This window comes from Chinchilla lanigera, unplaced genomic scaffold, assembly GCF_000276665.1.
Source record: "Chinchilla lanigera isolate Chin_1 unplaced genomic scaffold, ChiLan1.0 scaffold00003, whole genome shotgun sequence".
Taxonomy (NCBI): domain Eukaryota; kingdom Metazoa; phylum Chordata; class Mammalia; order Rodentia; family Chinchillidae; genus Chinchilla; species Chinchilla lanigera.
The window spans coordinates 48,671,843-48,694,011 of NW_004955404.1; positions in this window are offsets into that span (position 1 = coordinate 48,671,843).

A 22,169-nucleotide genomic window follows, 5' to 3' on the forward strand; every position below is an offset into this window, starting at 1 on the left:
ATGAATCCAGTTCTACCTTGATTTACTACAAAGAATTATTTTAGTAAATCTTTTCAGATAGATATTTGATGTAATTATGTAATTCTTTTGATAGAAGAAGTACTACAACTGTAAAGCAAATAGAAGTGTTTATGCAATAAGAAGTTGACCATAGAAAAATTAATAGCAAACTACTTTCCAGAGAGTAAATTGGATTGCACAATTACTTTTTGTAGAAATCTGTTAATTATCAAATTTCTCTCAGATATGAGAGGCTGTTTCATTATGCTGACTTTTCCTGTTAACAGCTTCATCAGTCAGGAAGAAAGTAGCAGTATGTTCAAATTGGCTTGTGTGAGGATTTGGATGTAGATTATATATACGACAAAAACACATACATAAATTCCCACTAAAAGGAAAAGATTCAAATTCTCTGAGTTTTACAAAAGATTGTGATTAGTGCTCTCTGATCACTTTGGTCAATCATGGTTCCCAGTTGTTTTAAAAACTTACATATGTAGTTTTCCCAAATTATTACATCATCATAAAACTTGTTTTGTGTATAATTTTGAATCTACAGATTCATTCCTGAAATGATGGCTATGGAAACAATAAATGATTTATAAAATAGGATGCAAACTCCATATTAGCTTTTAAGAGGTGAGGAAGTCATAGTCATAGTCATGTATTAGGACAAAATCATTCATTTTAATACCAACTGCTTAGTTCAAGGCAAATATCGACAGCCAGAATGACCAAAGAAGATAAAAGAACTGACTCCAGACACAGGAGAGATAGAATACAGTTATATATGTTTTAGTTGTGTTTTACTCTAACACACATTTTTGTGATTACTTAAGACATATATGCACAGTAGAGAAAATGCATACTACACTATATAAAAATTGAAATCACCCATAATTCAAATAGTAGTAAAGATCCCACAGTTAATGTGGTAAGTTTACTTGTTTGATTCTTGTCTTTTTAGCCATCCAAAATTTTTCCAAAGATATTGATTACATTAAATTTAGTCTTACGTTAATTCCTTTTGACTTTCAAAGATAAAAAAAAGCAATGAAGACAAAATCAAAATAACACAAAAATAACAAAAATCATACATGACCTCAAAACAAAATGATGAGTTAATATTTTGTAATATAACAACCATTGTTAATATCCTATCACCGTGGTTTGAAATTCTGTACCATTTTTATTATTCTCTGTGCTATTTTGTTTATGTATTTGTTTTTATTTTGTTTTTTCTTCTTTAAAAAGAAAAACATTTATATGTATATAGAAGGATAGCTGGGATAGGTGTATTGCTGATGTCTGTGATTTATTGCAAGGAATAGTCAATGCTTAAAATTTTCCTTTTTCTTGACCAATTTTGCATGCTTGAATCTGGTAATCAGAATAACTGATTTGAAAACAACAATATGCAGTATAAGAACCAGTGTTGAACTCCCACTATCTTGTGTGGTGAAGCTCTGCATCATTTACAATGTTTTCTTACTTACTTGTTACTGTCTTTGATTGTTTGATCAATTTTTCATTCTTATGTCTGGTGGACTGAGCAACTCCATTGAAAATAACAGTATGTAATGTTCCCATTTTTAAAATACAGAGCATGTTTTTTCCTGATTTTAGTAGCAACAGTCAGATATGTACTGACTTATGCAAGTATTTATTTTTGAACAAGTAAATAACTTATAATCTATTATTATTTAAAATGGCAACATAATATATTATATGAACATAAATCTGTTACCTGAACTGGTTTAGATGCTTAGTACATGTACAGAAGAATACATTATTGAGAAATTAATACAATTCTCCAGTTTTTCACATACATTAATAATTAAAAACATTTTTACACTAAATTATATTTTTATTAAAATCATATAATATTCTTCCACAACCTCTATGCTCTTTTTTATAAAATATATATATACATATATATGATCACCTTTGTTTTCACCTAATTCTTAAGAAATAAATATTGAATAAATCATTTTTGTTATTTTCTTCATTTAAGATAGTTATATATCTTTATAAAATACAATGTGATGTTTTGGAACTGTAATCCCTCTGTTCATGGACGGTTCTATTCATGCACATTTCAGATTGCAAACGGAAGCCTTCTGCAAAATTTTACTTCCTTTTACAAAATCCACATTGAGTGAAAAACACCTATGGCTATCTTCCCAAGAATCATGGAACAAATTGTTTGTGAACCCAGGTACCACTATACATTTGTACACTGCATATTAATGAACTCATAATATTTTATTTATGTGAGTTTTAATGTTTGCCTCAATTGAAAGCAGACAAGGTGTTTATAAAGAAAAAAATTCCTAGTGTGATGAATTCACCAGCCACAAATTTAAAAATATATAAAAAGAATACATATTCATTTAATGGAAACAATACGCCAAATACCTGATTGACATCTCTTCCAAACACGAAGTTCTGTGTTCCTTTTACACATATAACAGCAAAGATATCAGAAAACACCATCAAATAACTCTAATGTGTTTCTATTCAGTTTTAAAGATGATTTTAAATTTCAGTAACACCTCCTGACAAGAGGGACCCTGAACCACAATAATGGTAGATGTAGGAGGTGAAAGGTCAGACGTGTAGAGTGAAACCCACCTACCAATTTAGAGATGCAGCAGTAGCAGGCCGCTAACTTAGGTTAATTCTTTTCCTGAGGACCTGAGTTCTACTACAAGCAGAAATCAGTCCAGCATTTGAGCAACCTTATTCTTTTCTTGTTTTGTTTGTTTATTGTTTTATTTTGCTTTGAAACAAGTATCCCTATGTTGCTTTAGTAGCCCAGGCTGGCCTGGACCTTGCTGCAATCCTACCTCAACCTCCCAAGTGTTGGGGTCGGGCATATAGCTCAGTGGCACAAGCTCCTGCCTGGCAAGTGCAACATCCTGAGTTCAACTGGCAAGTGCAACATCCTGAGTTCAATTCCTGGTACCAAATTAAAGAAAAAAAAACCTCCCAAGTGTTGGGATTATAGGCAGGCACCACCATGCCCAGTGCAACCTTATTCTTTAAAAGGCTTAAATATCTAAAGCAGTGATGGTGGGACATGACTGTACCTCCAGATCTCTCTGAGAGGTAGACAAGAGGATAACTATTTCAAGTCAAGCCTGGGAAACTTGATAAAATTAGTGAAAATCTATCTCAAAATAAAAAACAAAGAAAGGGCTGGGGATCCAGCTCAATGTGAAAAGCCCTGGGTTTGATCCCCAGTACAACAAATTGATTGATTAATTAATCCACTAAGTAATGATTATTTAAAATACTGAGCTGAAATTACATTTATGGAAAGAAATGCTGATGTTGGTGGCAATGAATGTGTATGCACACAAATATGTGTCCATATATCATCTTTGTGAATAATATCTGCCTTTATGGTTATACACCATAAATTTTATTTAGTCTGTACATTCAAGTTATTTAAAACACTTTCTGCTTTATATATAAAGCTACAATGTTAGCAACTTAGTGAACCGTGTTAGGATGTGAAATTTCCCCTTATCTAGCTGTAATAGCTTTGAAATGTCTTTCTGAACATAGAGGAGGAAAAAAAATAAAAGAAACCAACAAAGTGTTTTGATGTAAATGGTCTTGAGAATGGATACTTCTAAGTTTATTTGAGTGAGAAAATAAGAAACAAGTAAATATATGTGAGAGATAAAAAGCTTAACATTTGATTTTAAATTACAACTCATTTATGTGAATATTGGAAGCTCAGAAATGCTAGTATTTTCTGTTTATAACTCTTTACACTATAAATAGCAACCAAAGAAAAAGAAGTGAAATATTACAACATGATTGTTTTTTTAACATGATGTTTTTTGATAGAAAAAGTAAAATATTTGTTTTGTACATTTATTTCAATAACAGTTTCAGTTTCAAAAAATTGATTTTTACTGGAAAATCTTGTAAATAAATGTAAAGTTACAATAATTTGTTTCCTAATGTATTAGTTTGGTCAGTAATTCTAATTTGATTTATTTGGGACCAATTTATTTTCAGACCTATTCTTGAATATATTTGGACATCTGCATTTAATTTTACTTATACATTTTTTTTGTGGGGGTGGTTTTCTGGTACTAGGAATTGAACTCACGACCTTGTGCTTGCCAGGCAGGTGCTGTGCCACTGAGCTAAATCCCCAGCCCCATACTTACATATATTTGAAAAGTTTTTTTAAAAACATATTTTTATGTTCATAACTAATTTAATCACTTTAAGAAATTTATTTGGAGTTTCTGTTGCTATATACTAGATAAAGTAGTGTGAATCTGTAATATAAATAAATACAGATTTGTGATAATATTTCAGTATAGATTTCTTAGAAAAAATTTCATGAAGGTAATTAAACAAACAAAAACAATATTGAACCTTTTGTACCAAACCACAAATCTTGTTGGTAGCATTACTGAAGATATAAATAAGTGGAAGAATATGCCATATTTAAAGAATTGGAGATTCAATGGATTTAGTGAATTATTCTACCCAAATTATCTATAGTTTTGGCAAAACTCACAATAAAAATTCTTTTATCAAGTAGAAATTGAGAAGTTTATTGTAAATTTCAATAGAAATATAAATAATCTACACTAGACCAGGATACTAAGAAGTACAAATTTGAAAGGATTTATTACATTTGTCTCTAAGAGTTGTTGCAAAACTACATTAATGAAAACAGCACGGTTTTGGCAAAAGCATAGACATAAACTTCAGCAAAGCAGAATAGCATCTAGAAAAGTATTTGGGGGCTGGGGATTTAGCTCAGTGGCACAGCGCCTGCCTGGCAAGCACAAGGTTGTGAGTTCGATTCTTGGTACCGGAGGAAAAAAAAAAAAAAAAGAAAAATATTTGATTACAATATATATTGTTCTGTTTGATACACTTTGTCAACTTGAGAAGTCTAAAATCTTAACTAAGTAACTCAGCAGTTCTACATCCTCCAGTGAAGAGGACATATTTATGCCTTTACCTCTGTAGGATATTCTTCATTGTGTCAACTTGAGAAGTTAAGAAGTTTAATAAATTGACTCAGCAGGGTGCTTTGATCCTTGCTTTGTAAACATCCTGAGCCTCTGCAAGAGGAGAACATGAAGATCTTGTGAGTGTTACACCTTTCCTGGGGGGCAGGGTAACCCTCTTACAGTATAAGGGAGGGGAAGAGGCTTGCTCTCTTCTTCTCCTCCCCACTTTTTCTCTTGCTACTTTTGTTGTCTTCTGCTACCATGAACAGTTGCCTTCTGCCATGTGCCACTCTGCCTTAGAATCAGCTGATTATGGACTGAAATTTCCACAAACAGTGAGCTAAATAAACTTTTCCTTCCTTGATTTTGCGTGTTGGGTGTTTTGTCTCAGCAGAGAGAGAAAAGTAACCAAGATGTTTAGGTTGAGATGATTTTCAATAAAAGTACTAAAGAGATTAAATTAGAAAAGGGAAGTATTCTAAAGAAATGCTGAAACAAGAAAATATCTCCACAAGGGGCAGGAGGCAGTGACAATGGTCACACTTCACATTCTTTCACAAAAATTAAGTCTAATTCCCCAAATGCACTGAAGACCTGCATAAAAGCCAAACTGACAGAATTTCTGAATGAAAGGGAAGAGAAAATATATTTCTTTTTAAAGTAAACCCAAATGATTCCGGACTCCATGTTTCTTACAACTAAGTAACTAACTAAAAGGAAGAATCATTATTTCTAAATCACGGCCAAGAAATATTCATTAATGTGAAATCAGTACCCCTTTTCTAAAAACAACCCATCCAACAGCATAGAAAAACAGGAGGCCAAATATAATTGATGTTATGTTCTATCCATCCCTGTTTTTAAATGCAGCATGCAATAAATAGACCATATTGTTTTTAGTGTTTCATGTTAAAAATATTCAATCTGGGTAAACTTCATCACTGGTTATGCCTCATACATCCCACATATAAACTAATCTCTCTTCAGTCAGGCGAGCCTAGTCAATACTTTTTAGTTTTATTTAGTTTTATTTATTTCTCAATTTAAATGCCACCTATTCTACCAAGATATCTGAAATGTCCATTTTCTCTCCAGTCTTAGTAACTTAGCTACAGTAGGCAATTCTCTCCTTTGTGCAACCACATTCCAAGTAGTCTTCCAGAGAAATTTTGGTGCACTGCATTAAATTAAGTCTCCTCCCCAAATAGAACACCTTTCCAAACTCCTGCTTTAAAACAGTTCTACTTCTTTTTTTATAAAACCAAAGGGCCTTGCAAAGTAATTAGTATATTATACATGTTTAATAAATTCTTTATGAGAAAAATATTTATTTTGTTTTGCAAATTATTAGCATCTTTAGAATTGTTCTTTTTCTTTTTCTTTTCTTAATCTCTCTGTGGTGCTTAAATTAATTTTGTTGACATCATTGGTTTGACACAGGTGCTTAGAGGATTAATATAGCACCCTGCGGATATGGTTGGAAGGGTAGCTGTCATAGAGGGTCAAATGAGCCCACCTTCTGTGTGTGTGTATGTGGTTTTTTTCCTGCTCTGCTTTCCATGCACTATGAACTGAGTAACTTTTCTCCGCCATCCCCTTCCACCATGATGTCTCTTCTTTGGAGCCAGACATTTTTGGACTGAAACCATAAACCAAATAAATTGTGCCCTCTTTAAATTGTGGCCATGAAGTAGTTGTTCCCAATAATGAGAAAACTGATTAATGAACCATCTACCCTCATGTTAAAAACGTTACTAAAATTGTGGTGCGATTGTGTCAACTTGAGTGAAAATATGCCCAACAAAATTGCCCCAGCATAGTTAAGATGTGGACGACCCATCCTAGGGAGGGTTATCACCAGAACGGTATAAAGGCGAAGTGAGGAAGGGTTACTTCTGTTTTCTGCAGAAGAGCTTCTGGCTTCACTTTCACTTTGGATGATGTCTTCTGGCTTCCAGTGCAGACTCTTTAGCCTCCGGCACCACCATTTAGCCTTCAAGCACAGACCCTTTGGCCTCTTCATATAGACTGGCAAGGGACACTACAGTGAGCTCCAGGTGTTTAACTGGATCTTCCCAATCCCGTGTGCAGACAGACCTTTTGCAGTCTTCCACACCAGTCTTGTGGGTAGCCATTGCTAATCCAATCATGTAAATTGTTATATATTTGTATATCTTGCATTAAATCTGTTTCTCTAGTAAGTACTGACTGATACAAAAATCTTTTATTTTCCTATTGTCCTTAATTATTTACTTGACTCGCTTAATATTCTTGCCATAATTTTTCTGCTGCTGTTATATTTTTTACTTTTATAAGTAACTAGAACTATTTTGATAGAATAAATTTCTCCTATCGCATTTTAACAATATGAAGAGGTATGAAAGGTCTTTAGGCTGGGTATGGTAGCATGTGCCTATAATCTCAGCATGCAGAAGGCTATGGCAGGAGGATTGTTGCAAATTTGAGGCCACCTTAGGTTATACAGTGACTTCAGAACCAGCCTGAACTACACAGCGAGACTGTCTCAAAAAAACAACAAAAAAGTTTTTACCAGATGACAGCAAATGTGCATAATATGTGCTCTAAATATCTGCTGATAATGTATGTTCAAGTAATAAATTGGTAATGAAATGTTTAGATTTTGATTTATGAGAATAATAATTAATTTAAGCCATTAGTAGATATATCTTTAAAGATTAACGAGTAAACAGAATTGATCGTGGCTATGAAATGTATATTTTATTTTCATGTGTGAAATAAAGATAACATACATATGAAGAAAAACGTATAAAATGAAAATGTACTATCGTATATATGAGAAAAATCTATTAAATTTATTTTAAAATTTTGAAAATTTCTCTAAATCCATTACAGTATAAAAGCTAATAAAGACAGACATTTGAACATGAACATCCAATACAATTGCCTCTTTTTAGCCAGTATTATTAGTTTATACAATAAAGGTGAATTTAAAAATAAGGAATTTCCAACTGCAGAAAAGAACCCCAAACCACAAAGAAATAATAGGATAAGTACATACAGTTAGAGTTGTTAAAATCTCAGTGATGTTTATTATCATTAGGAGGTTCTACTAGCACTTTTTAAAGTTTGAGTTTATCTATCTATCTAGCTATCTATCTATTCATCTATCTATCATCTATCTAATGGCCCATACATTAAGAGAAACATTCATCTTTGCCATTGATATTTCAAAGAGGAGGAATAATACTGACCTGGGTTCTCCCTTGTTTTTTGTTTGCATGGCACTGCTTTCCCTTAGATGTGAAGCAATTTATTCAGTGGTGAGTACAGAAGTGAACTTCAGTCATCTGGGGTTTTGTCCACTCATCCATTTATCTCATAAACCTTGGCTTTGAAAAGAGAGGATTATTTTTTCTGTTTCTTTGTGACTTAAACATGGTAGAAACACATTCTGCTCATGTCAGTGGGGAAGGTATGACCAACTCACTGGGTTTTCATGTGAGCAAATCTACTTAATGTGAAGTATTTGCTTGAGTCTATTTTCCAACAGAAAGAGTTATGTCTTCTCATGTAGTATTTACGAGTATTAAAGTTTCTATTTTGTTATACATCTGTCCTAATTGGTTGGTTTGGTTTATAACTTATATATGGAAATGATCCACAGCACTGCATTCCCTCACACCTCAATACATGCACATGAGGATGGTAGGATCCCAACTGAAGGGAAGAATTTTATAACTTGTAGGAATGAGAACTAGTATTTACACTAATCTTATTTAATTAGTAGGGAATGTACTGTCTAAGGTTCATTAACCTGTTTAAGGATTTGCAGTTAATTTATGGCAAAAGTATGCAGCAAAATTCCACTTACTGATGATCATGGATTCTTTTCATCTTACTGTATTTGAATATCCATGAACTCAGAGTGAGGGGACTTTAATTGTACATGCAGTTCGTTTTCTTTTTACCTATTAATCTATTCAGTTTGCTTTTCTGCAAATTGAGGTTCAAAACATGTTGTTCTGAAATGAGATGGCATAAATACATGGAAAGTAATGTGTAAATTGTACTGCCAAATTAAAATCTAGTTTATTTCATTATTTCAACAAAACTTTAAAAATCTGAATCATAATGAGCAAATATAAACTCTTAATTAGTGAATATTTTAAAATATTAATAGCATTTAGTAATGCTAAGTAAGATGATAAATTATAACCAGGTAGTTAATTTTTAATACAAACAGTTAAAATACTTTTATTATATATATAATATATATTTATTATATATATGTTAATATATACTTTGTAATAGTGATATAATAATTTTCCATGTAAGATAAAGATATAATAATATATCAAATAAATGTTTTCGTAGCTAAGCAAAGCAAAAAACTCCTATTCACATTGTCATTATCAAAACATTGCCCTAAGTTTTGAATCTTTCTTAGATGCCCTATATGTCGTATTTTTATCTCTTTCCCTATATCCTAAATGATATTCATATGCATTATTTAAACATCTTTTGAGTGCATTTTATTAACAAACACAAATCACAAAAATACTTGGCCTTAAATACTACTAACATTTTAAACACAATTAAGCATACTCTCAAAAAAAGTTTGAGAAAAGTGATCTGATTCAGATGAAGAATTATCCTCTGTTCACCCTTCATTACCCCTGTCAATCATGCCGGTGGGAGAACTGCAGTCCTTGTTTCTCCCATCAAACCTTCATTTAAAAATCTCACAGCATGATAAAAGATATAATGAAAAGGTCACCAAAAGTTCCAGGTAAGATACACTTAATTTTAAATAAGTCTTTGTTTACAAAGTGATCTTGTATTAAGGGTATCAAAATCAAAAAGGTAAAGTGTTAAACATATTACTTATGCTGTAAATTGTCACATCTAATTTGGATAAGTTTTGAATTCTCATTAGTGTTCTTTAATGGTGGGTCCCAAGGAAATGAGTAATGATAATTTCTAAGATATTAAAAATTGAAAAAACCTAAAAATGGGTGTAGCCCAGCCAGATAAGTTATATCAATTTAAATTTATATAGCCTAACTTTGTGATGATCCAAGTTGAAACAAATGAATTATTTTTTATTAAATTATTTATTTTAACTTTATTGAACACTTGTATTTATTGAACACCTACTGTAAGTAATTGACCTAGATGTAGTCTTAATAATGCCAACATTATGCTTGAATCACATAAAATAAATTAGAAAAATTTCTACATCAAATTAATTAAAATATCAAGGTAGTATATCATATTGCAAAATACATAGAATTTCTTGAAATGATAATATCCAAGTATCAATTTCTCTTTTTACTATTAGCTGTCAAACCTAACATCTGAAGTGAATTCTTGTATCAACCTACAGGGCTAATAGAGTCTGGTCTGCTTCACATAACTATAGTGAAACACAACCCATATTTCTTCTTTTGCATTTTGACAAGAAATCTGAGAACCAGTCAGGGGTACAACATTTCAAACTTTTAAATCACTGAAAGCAACCTAGACCTAAATCAAAGAGCAAAATAAAATTACTGACAGCTTTATCCAGGATGATTAATATGAATCTCATTGGAATGTTTCAATTATCAATATTATAAAAATGTAAGTGTAGATGAGGTTTTCTATATATCTGTGCATGTATGTCAAAAAGCAAGAATGAAAAAGATGTGTTTTACATGGGCAAATGACTTTCAGTGTATCTTAATATGTTAGCTTTAAAATTTTCATTTTTAAGTTTAATCTCAGATTGCGAAGGCAACCCTCATTCTAGACATTATTATTCAGCTGACTTTTGACAGATTGTTTATCTAGTTAGGACCTCATTCTGGTGTGGGGGAGATGTGGGAACTTTTGCTCCCTGAATTGTTGGACAAAAACCATAATATAGTGGCTTGATGAGTGAAACAAAGATTGTTGGAAATGAGACAAAATGTAGCTATCAATAAAAAGAGTAAGTGGATATGAGAAAAGAGAAGTGTCAGTGTAACCAAACAATAACTTGAATGTGAGGTGTGTTCACGTGTAATATGTGAGCGTGTGTATTTTAGGAAGAGAGAATTAATGATGCTCTGGTGTTTATGTGAAGGACTGAGTGTATAATAAAAGATCCAAGCAATAAGTATGAGAAGATAATATGGGCAAAAAGCTTTGAATAGACTTTAGGGAACATGCATCATTCACAACTATGAGGGTCAAATAAAAGAAATAAAATTCCCTGAAAATAATTAAAGCATCCCCTCAACTCTGCTCTCATAGTACCATCATGGGATTTAGCAAGGTGCATCAGATTTGTTTACATATATATCTCTGAGGTTAAGGGGTCAGGTCTCTGAAAGTAGAAAATTTTCTAAACTTGCCCCTAAAATATATCTTTTTAAACACTTGAATAATCCAATAAAATGACCGTGTAAAACTATGTATATCTGCTTTAGTATTACTTTACAGATCACTTCTAATTAATTTTATTGGTACTACACTTTTAATAGACATAATGATCACATTCATTGTGGGGAATTTGTACCCGTACACAGTATGTCTTCATTCTTCTTTCTTCCACATTTCACTCCCCTCCTTCAATGCTTCTTCCTCACCCCATTTCCAAAAGCTTTGTTTCCATTTTCTCCTTCTATTTTCATTTTTTCTAGTTTTCCATCCCCTCCTTCTCCTTCTCTGTTTCCCTTCCCATTTGAATATTTATTTTTCAAATCATAACCTTGAAGTAATAAATCACATACAAAGTGATTAGTAAATCTCTGCTGTTTGGATATCTTTAGGACTCTGTATTCGCATTCAGTTGTTATAGAAACAATTGGCTAAATGACAGTAAAGAAAAACACGTGAACGTTTACTTCAATACCTTTATTATTTCAACACTTAACATTTATAACAAGCATAATGTCTTTAGGGAAAGCCTCATTATGTAATCTTTTTTGACCTTAAATTTGCTGTGTAGCCCAAGATCCAGTCCTGGAAGTGGCAATCCTGCTTCATTCTCCACCGTACTGAGACTTCTGGCTTGCTCTACCATGCCCACATTATATGCCCTTGTAAAGTACATTTTAAGATAAAATATCAAAGTTTTATTGAGACTCTATAGTGATTGTACAACCAGTCTTAGCAAGTTGTAAACATGAACACTTCTTCCAAGTAGTTTAGAATTTGTAATTATCAAACTGGGGAGAAAAAAATGGAAGCAATGTATAGCTTTTTTTTTTTTTTTAACCAGGTGTCCTGGTTAAGAGTCAAGAAAATGTTGCCCTCTGGCAGTGAAATGGACATATCATCTGTGAGAGAATGGGCACTCAGCTTCAGTACAATCAGTGTGGTTGCAAATCCTAACTATGAAAATGACAACATCAGCAAGCAGGATACAAAGAGCGAAAGAAAACTATCCTGAGTGTGTAAATTTTACAATATTCTGCTACACTAAAAGACACATTGCTCTTAATTTTCCTCTAAATACCCCTCTAAGTACACTTTGGAGGTACTTAGTCCATAGTTACTGACTGTTATGGTTTTTGTCTGTGTGTCCCCCCCAAAGCCTCCTGCAGCCCTGGGGCAGGCTATTAGAGTTTGAATATGGGTGTGAGAGCTACACCCATCTGGGAGTGGATAGTTTGCATATGTAAGGGAGAGGAAGAAGTGCTTGGGGCACTCCTCCCACATTCCACCCTGGTGTGTGGCTTGTTGCTTAGCTGTGGATGCCGTCCTGAGATGCAGCCCTCTGCCATGTGTCACTCTGCCTTATAATCGCCAAGTACGGATTAAAACTTCCACGAACTGTAAGCAAAATAAACCTTTCCTTCCTTAATTTTGGTCGTCAGATATTTTGTCCCAGCAGTGAGAGAAAGGTAACCAAGACTCTGACACTTCCCAAGGCAGTTCTGAAAGTCCTCCTTTGGGAGTGTCTTTCAACTGTCACCCTGATGTCTCAAATCAGTTCAAAATGTTTATGGCAATTTCCCTTTAATGAAAACATTACACTGTGGCCACATGCTAGCCCCATGGTACTTCTGGTACTTTCTCAAACTCAGGAAGACCATGAAAAGAAAATGCTTTTTATTGCATTGGGGCGTCTTGGCAGCCAGTTAACCCAACTGAAGATACAAACAGGACTTGCAGAATGGCCTCAGAGTGGCACGGTGTAGGACGTTAGTGTGTGTGAAGCAAGCTGAGTGTTTTGACAGGAGGGAGGTTAAAGACACTCTGTCTTTTGCTATAGTGATTTTTACAGCTTAAACATTCACAGTACTCATCATTACAAATAGTTTCAGCCAGTTCATTCTTGACAAAAGATCTAATACATCACTGGCAAACCCTAAAATTATCAAAATTAAACTCATTCTTTCAAGTCCTGATAGTCGTAATCACAATTATTTACCTAATTTTCTGTGTGAGTTTTGAGTTCCAAAAGTTTTAAGAGTTACTACACTATTTCTCCTAAATGCAAATGATAATAATTTTCATAGCATAACAGATGTTAAATAATGCTCATCTTACTTTGTTTCTTAATGTAGAATATGATTAGCTCTTAGCTTCAGAGCATTTCAAGCTGCTTCAAGACAAACTACAAATAAAAAATTTAAATTTTCTGCAGATCTTTCTGACACTGAAAAAGACTTCACATGTTCAGAGCAACCAAGCAGTTAAGAATTCAATGTGAAAGTGACTTTAAGGGTTAGAGCTTATTAAAAACAAACAAACAAGCAACATGAAATATCTACTTTTTCCTTGTAGAGAGGTTAGACAGTATGAATTTCACTAAGATTATAAAAAGATTTATTCATATTAAAAAATGGATCAAATCATAGGAATTTCTCTGAACTGACAGTGAATTAAAGGAAATGGCCCACAAAGAGGATTAGGTACCTCAGGTCTCTCATCAGCCATCCAATAGGGAAGGTGACCTAGCAGCACCTCTAAAGCACCCCACACAATTACTTCTAAAGTCTGCTGCCAGTACAATATCATTCTATCTTGGACTCAAGTCCTGTGATTATCTCCTAAACAGACAGACTGAAGTACAATTCTAAGTACAAAACATTCCATTTAAGACTTCTACTTTTCTGCTTTGGTATGACCCTCCCACTTCTTTTAAATGTGTATAAAACCCACCTCACCCTCAGGCGATGCATACATGTCTCAGAACAGTAATACATGAAGTGGTTTAGTACACATATTTATTACACCATAGCTTAAATTCATAGTTTAAAAATGTATAAGAGCATGTGAAAGATCCTCCTCCATCAGATGAAATGTTGATATTCAGTTTTGAAAAAGTTATTAGTGCTAACAAAAACATATGGATTATTTAAATAAAATTTCTTGCCTATATAATAGTTGGCAGACGCATAGGAACACAGTTCCAATGTCCTAGGAAAAGAAAAAAGCATTAAAACATAAGATCTTCCTACCTTGATGAGAAAGTGCTTAAACTGGAGGTTCAATCTAAACATGTTGCACCTCGCGGTGTTATTTGGCAGAATTCTGCATTTACGTGAAAGTTGGATCAAGCAGTACTCCTTGAACTTCTACCTTCAGCAACTCTGAGGCAGGAAGAAGGAAATGGTGGTTCCCAAAATCTTGCTATTTTATTTTTCTCTTCTTTTTTTTTCTTCTTCTTGAAAAGGAATAAGCATGGATTTAATATGCAGATAGCAAATTAAGACAAATAATTTTCTACTGTTTTCAAAGTTGAGATGACACAACAAAGAATTGAGGTTTACTGAGAAACTCTTCTGTTCCAACCATTGTACTAACCTCCAGGGGTACAGGAGAAAAATGACAGAAATAGTTTGTGCTGTGACAGTTGTGTCAATAACGTGTGGTAAATATCAGCTTTGAATTTTAGGGTATTGGCTACAGGCGTACTTATGCTAACTCGATGTCCGATAAAAGAAACAGATGATTTAAAATCGCCTCTTAAACTGACTCTTGCCGTTTTATTGTCTGCATTTGTTCAAATAATTCTAAATCTTCATGTTACTCTCTGAGAATATATTCCAGTTTCTCTAAATATCTGTCTCCTTCTTAAATTAATCATTTTCACTTTATATATCATTATCTTTTTAATGTTTGTGTACCTACAAGAGGTACTCCATAAGAAATCAGTGCTTGTGCTATTCTCTGGTCTACTGACTTAAAATTGTGCCTGGGATGTAACAGACATTTAGATTTAACGATTAAATGATAAAAGAAATGTTTGTTTTCACTTCATTACTGTTCAATGCTGGACAAATCATAGGGCCTCATATATGATAGGTAAGTGTATTATATCACAGAGCAACACCCCAGCCCTACTTCTTTCTTTTTAAATAGTTTATTTATATTATTAATGCAATTTGGCTTCTACAAAACAGATTATTGAAATAGTATATATGTTTTTCTTGTAGCACAGCAGACTGTTATTATATGCATTTATGGTTTCAAAAACTGTGAAAAGTCTGAGATTTTATTCCATTTGCCACCTCAGGATGTAGCCTGCTATTGTATAAATGTTGACAGAAGTCATAAGTTTCTGGGATCAATGACATAAAAATGGACTACTCACTTACACTATAATAAAGATGAACTTTGTGGTTGGGATATAGCATAGCGGGGCAGCACCGGACTGGCAAGCACGAGTTCCTGAGTTCGAATCCCACTATCAAAAAAAAAAAAAAGAACTTCACGTTTACATTATTTACCTTGTTCTTCAAGTCTCATAGGGCTGATGAGACGAAGCCTAAGAGACTGTGCATATAGAGTGGTGATTGTTACAGCACAGAAAGCCCATGCAATGCAAAAGGCTATTGACGAACTTGTGCAAATTTTCTCCAAAGAAATATTCTTGGAAAGATACTTCAGAAACTTGTCAATATTTTATTATAAGATGCAGAAATGTAAGAAATGTATGAATAATTATCTCTCAACAATACTCAGGAGAGATAAAAATATTGCAGATATACACATTCGTTGATGATATTCAGTGTTTTTTTCCACTCATTTACTATGATTTAGACTGTATTTTATGTTTTCCTAGTTAAAGTATTTCCAATATGGAAACCAAAGTTTTATAAATATATTAGACACTAAAAATTGAAGTGCTTTATTTGTATATTTTAAACGTAAAATGCTAAAATAAAATAAAAATATATTATTTCCTTTTTAAAATATATTTCTAAAAAAATAAAAAATAAAATATATTTCTATTCTACATTATGTATTGTGAACATTTTACTAAAGGTATTACTTAGCTTTAGTTCTTTCCAGCAGAGAGTATGTCACTGTCTATGTTTATTGATCAGACACCTATGAATAAATAATATTAGTAATACCACTTCCAAAGTCATTGCTGGTGAAATGTTTTGTCGATAAAACCTGTCAGCCATCATTGTGCTTGTCATCAAGTGTGGATTCCCCCTTGGCGATGACATTACCAGTTACATGGAACAACGGACCAGCTTTAAATAAACTTCATTTGATCAAAACATTGTGAACATGAGTGGGGTTAAGGAACATACTGACTACCTCTGAACAGAACAATTATTACATGTTGGAAATATGCATTGGATAGATACAACAAAAACAATAATTCCCTGTATATTTTCATATAAACTTAACAGTTAAGATTATAATAAAAGAGGTAGTAATTAAAGGTTCTCATCAGTTGATGGTCAACATATTTATGTGCAGAAACGGCTTCAGTTCAATCCCAGAACATATTTTCAAAATAATCTGTTAAAATCAATGTTTTTTATAAGATTATAACTTTCTTACCTTAATTTCTTACAGTTAATAAGGAGAAGGAACAGTTTGACTTAGTGAGAAAAATAAGAATATCTGATCATGATATATGATTATATGATATATTGAATTTAATGAGCTTTTAAAGTTAAGCAATGCAGACCTAAGTATTCAGCTTAATGATAAAAATCTTCCTTGGCATGCAAAAGAAAACAAAATATTAATGCCTTGGCTTGTTCCCGCACAATGGAGAGAAAAATAAATAGATGCTGTGTACTCCAAGCTACGAAGTATTGAAATAAGGAAACATCTAAGAGTGTTTACCTAAACCTGCCTGAAATTCTTATAATCAATCAGATTAAATTAGTATATTAAGTGGCAGAAGAAACAGTAAAAGGCTAATCATGGTAATAATGTGGAAAAATATGCATAAAAGGGCAGAAATACATTAATAATTTGAATTGATTCTACTCTGAATATTAATAAGGAAAAAGAAACAAAGTTTGCACAACAAAACTTAGGCACCTAATAGAAAATCTGCAGATAATTAGGAAACAAATTATTAAATACAGATTTATGGAATTAGATTCATGAAACACTTGTCTAATTACTAACATTTTTTAGATAGTTTTAGTTCAACAAATGGAGACATCCTCAGAGCACAAATAGGAATCAGTTACTAAGTCCCAGAAGCTTCTTCTGCATTGTTTTGTTTTGCCTTGCTGTATGACATGAACATAGCTACGTGCTAGGAAAAAAAATACAATTGCTGTTCACCGTTTAAATACACCAATTTTGCAACTAATATTCGAGAATAAATAAGTCCTAGTCAATGATCAGGAAATTCAAAGAAATGACAACATTTTGCTTTGAGAATTTGAATTTTATGAAAATAAACATAAACTTTCTTCTCTTCAGATAATTATCACAAAGTGTTCTAAACAGTGAAAAGAAAGGTGAGACTCAAGAAATTTCTAATTCCAATTAAAATTAAATCTAAGTTGTAACAAATCACAGTTAGGATAATAGTTAACTGATAAAAGGTATGACTAGGGTAGAGTGGTACATGGGAAGAAAATCTGTTTTAGATCTTGAGAAAAGCAGACTTTTTTGTGTTGAAACAGTTTTTACAGTAATAGTATCTTCTAATCCTTCTTTTATAAGTTATGTACTACTTTCAGTTAAAATGATTTTCTTCCCTCCACCTAAAGAAACAAGGAATTTCGATTGCTACAAAACAATTACCACTATTTCAGAGAATTTATTACATTTTTAAAAATTGCTCAGTTGGTTTTGACAAACAGTGACATGCCGTTGTGTAAATGATGTAGCTCCGTGAGTTTTAACCTATATATTTGTCCATGTAATACACATTTCTAACAAGACATAAAATTCCCGGGGCTGGAGATTTAGCTCAGCGGCAAAAGCGCCTGCCTGGCAAGCGCAGGGTCGTGAGTTCAGTTCCCGGTACCAGAAAAAAACCAAAAAAATAAAAAAAATAAAAACAATTTTGGGCTGGGGATTTAGCTCAGGGCTGGGGATTTAGCTCTGGGCTGGGGATTTAGCTCAGCGGCAAAAGTGCCTGCCGGGCAAGCGCAAGGTCTGTGAGTTCGGTTCCCCGTACCGGAGGAAAAAAAAAAAAAAAAAAAAAAAAAAAAAAAAAAAAAAAAAAATTCCCAATCATCTCACATCATTTTCCAATCAATTCTTGTCCCTTATCCTTATTCTTCTATATTCTATCATTTTAATTTTTGTGACTTTTTTAGAATTCATATTTAGAAAAGGTCAGCATAACATTTGAACGATTTAGCCATGACTTTCCATGAATCATAATTCCAGGTCTTAAATTTTTAAATTGATTTCCTTTCCTTCTGTAGTGATCAAACTGTTTGATGGGTTTTTTAGTTATCCATTGCTGTATAACTGATTGTCACAAACATAATAGACTGAAACAACACACATTTATAATCTCACAAATTCTCAGTCAGAATTCCTGCTGTAATTTACTTGATTCTTTTATTTCAGCCTCTCTGACAAGTCAGCATTTAAGGTATTAACCAGTCTAAAGGCTTAGCTGACATTCAATGGGGGAAGTATATATCTGCCAGCTCATATGGCTGCTGTCACAATTCATTCTTAGACTGAGAGCTCAATTTATGATTGACACTTAACCAGGAGCCAAATATATTCATTAACAGTGGGCTTCTCCAAAATGAAAATTTGCACCATCAGAACCACTGAAGAGAGAATCTCTAATGATGTAAGTCACATCTTATTTACCTTATGTTGGAAGCTACATCCCACTATCTTTAGTTAATTTTATTGATGGAAAGCAAGTTGATAGATCAAATCTAGCAACAGGGAAGAGATTATACAAGGCACTACGTACAAAGAAATGGGATCATCACTGTCATTTTAGAATCTACCTGCCATAGTAAACACTGAAGTGATTTTCAGCTGATTATTGTTTTATTTAATCTGAAACACATTTTTATTTGCTATTTTTTTGAAGACATTTTTCCATAGGATATAGAAATATGTACTGTTATTAATGTATATTCCTTATGTATATGAAACAATACTGATTTCAGATAAATTTAAAATAAAAAATATGTATTAAAATGTAAAGAAAAATGAATACAACCTGAAGAGCTATTATACAATTGTAAAACACACGAGTATGGTTAGAATGCAAGAAGTGAAAGAAATGAAACAGAAGAGATATTCAAAGTAGTGTATGAGTGAGACCTCTCTACAATTTAGTTAATATCCACAGATTTGGAAGGCTGAGAAAATAGAATAAAACAAAGCAAGACAAACAAGCAAACAAAACATCTATGCCTAGGTGTAGAACCAAACACAGAATCCAAACTTATAAATACTGAATAAAGGAAGAGAAAAATAATACATAATACTCTACCTAGAGAGGAAAAATTATGTATTACATTGGACTTATTAAAAAGCAGAATACAAAGAACAATGAAGTAAAATATTTGGAGTGATGAAAGAAAAATCCCTACAAAATAAAAAGTTTGTATCTAGATAAGAACCTTGCAAAGCACAGAAAAATAAAGATATTATCAAAAACTCTATTATTCCCCCTCAAAAAATTGAGGAAGTTTGTTGTCAGCACATCTTTCATAAATATTTGTAAAAAAGTCTTCAGGTAACATACTAAAATAATCTTTAAAGTGAAGGAAAGTAATTTGGATCAGAAATCCAGACCTTTACAGAAAAAAAAGACCATGGGAGAAGTGATGAATACTTTATCTTTTATTGTTTATTGACGTAAAAGAGAATTATTTAGTCACAGCAACAGTTTCATAATTTGTGAAGAAGTGCACTTAAACAGCAATCATATAAGTGAACTACTCTGCCCTACAGTATCAGTACAATATGGTGGTATTTCAAGGTATACTTAGATTACTTTAAAATACTTGTTGCAATATCTGTGGAAACTGCTGAAGTTTTAAAGTGCTATTGTTATCCTAAGAGAAGAAAGAAAGTATGATCATACAAAGGTCTGCATTAAAATTCTAAGTCAGAAAAACAAAAAGAAAAATGAACAAAGAAAAATATAGCTTACAGTGAGCAGCAATGAAAATAGTAGATATTAGTTTAACTGTATCCACAATACATTTCTATGAATAGTTAAAATACCAGCATTAGAAATGGCAATGTAGATAACACATAAAAATACAACTCTAAATCATTTAACAAAAACCAACACTTTAAATGTATGGGTTCAAATAATTAAAAAATTGCTTGGGTCAGCTTTCCCATTACTGAGACACAAGACACAGATCAGGCCTCTGAAACTGAAAGAAGTGGATTAATTTGGCTCATGGTTGCTTGGGAGTCAGTCTATGGTCAGCTTGCTCTAAGGCAAAAACATCATGGTAAAAGAGTGTGGTGGAGAAAAATGCTTAGTTCACAGTGGCAGGGAAGCATAGTAGTGAACAGTGCAGAAAGGAAGGAGTGAGACACCATAAATAGGACCCAAGGTCACAAGTCAGTGATGCACCCAGATATATCTAGAAGTGTGCATTATTAATTCCCTGAGCATTTCTTCAGTTACATTGACATATTATAGTTAAAAGTCACAAAGGTAATGGAGGAAAACATTTATGTGTTAAACTTAGTCTGAAGAAAGCTGTATTAGTCATATTAATTTAAAAAAATAAACTGCAAAAGAAGACAATCACTGGTGAAGAAAAAAATTACTGAGTGATTAAGGAATCAGTTCTCATAAACTAGTTCATAATCAAAACTGTGCACAGATCTAACAATAAAAGATCAAAATCTCTGTGTTAAAAGTGAATAGAATAGAGAGCAAAAAACATAGAAAAGCAAGTTTTATGGTGAGAGATATTAACACCAACCCAACAGTAAATAATCAGGCAAAAATGTAAAAAACAAAAAAACAGAAAATGAGCAAACAAACAAACAAAGAAAAAGCCAGCACCAACATGAGATTGACCTTCCCAGTACCAGCAAACAACATGATCTAACAGATATTGATAATAGGCTACAAACATTCAGAAAATACACGTTTCCTCAAGATTATAAAGGCATTCAACCAGATCAGCCAGATTCTGAGGCATAAAATAAACCTGATTCATTTAAAAGTATAGAAATGATATGAGTGCAAAGTATATTCTCAGAATGTGAAGAAGTTAAATTTAAAAATCAAGAGAGACAGATGGAAATCATAAATATTTATAATTTCACAGAAAACTTGTAATTAACCTATGACTCAAGGAAATTATAAGACAATTTTAAAAATATATTAATTAAATGAAAATGACTAGTGATTATCCAAATATATGGGTTACTGCAATAGCGTTGCTTGGAAATAAATACATAATACTAAATATATATGCTATAGAAAAGATTTTTGGCCATGGAAGCACATGCCTGTATATCAGCATTTGGGAGGCTGAGGCAGGAGGATCATTATGACTTGGAGACCAGCCTGGACTAGAAAGTGAGCTCAAGGCCATCCTGAAGTGCATACTGAGACCCTGTCTCAAAAAAAACAAAAAAGAAAGAAAAAGAAAGAAAGAAAGCAAAAAAGACAACTAATAACCTAAGTGCTCATACAAGGATATTAGAGAAACAAGAGTGATATAAAGCTAAGACAATTCATGAAAATAGAAAGTGGAATCCAATAAAATTTGAAAAGAAGAAAACTGCAAAAATTATTAAAACATTGTTTACTAGAAAAGTTACTAAAATTGATAAACCTCTTGTTTTGCCAGATTGAGAGAGATACAGGTAGTGATGGATGGAGAGAGAGAGAGAGACAGAGACAGAGACAGAGATAGAAGTTTAATTAGCAATAATGGAAATAAATGACTATCTTTATTGATTCCATCAACATAAAAGGATAAATAAGGAACAGTCAAAACAACTGTGTATCAGCACGCTTTTTTTTTTTTTTTTTTT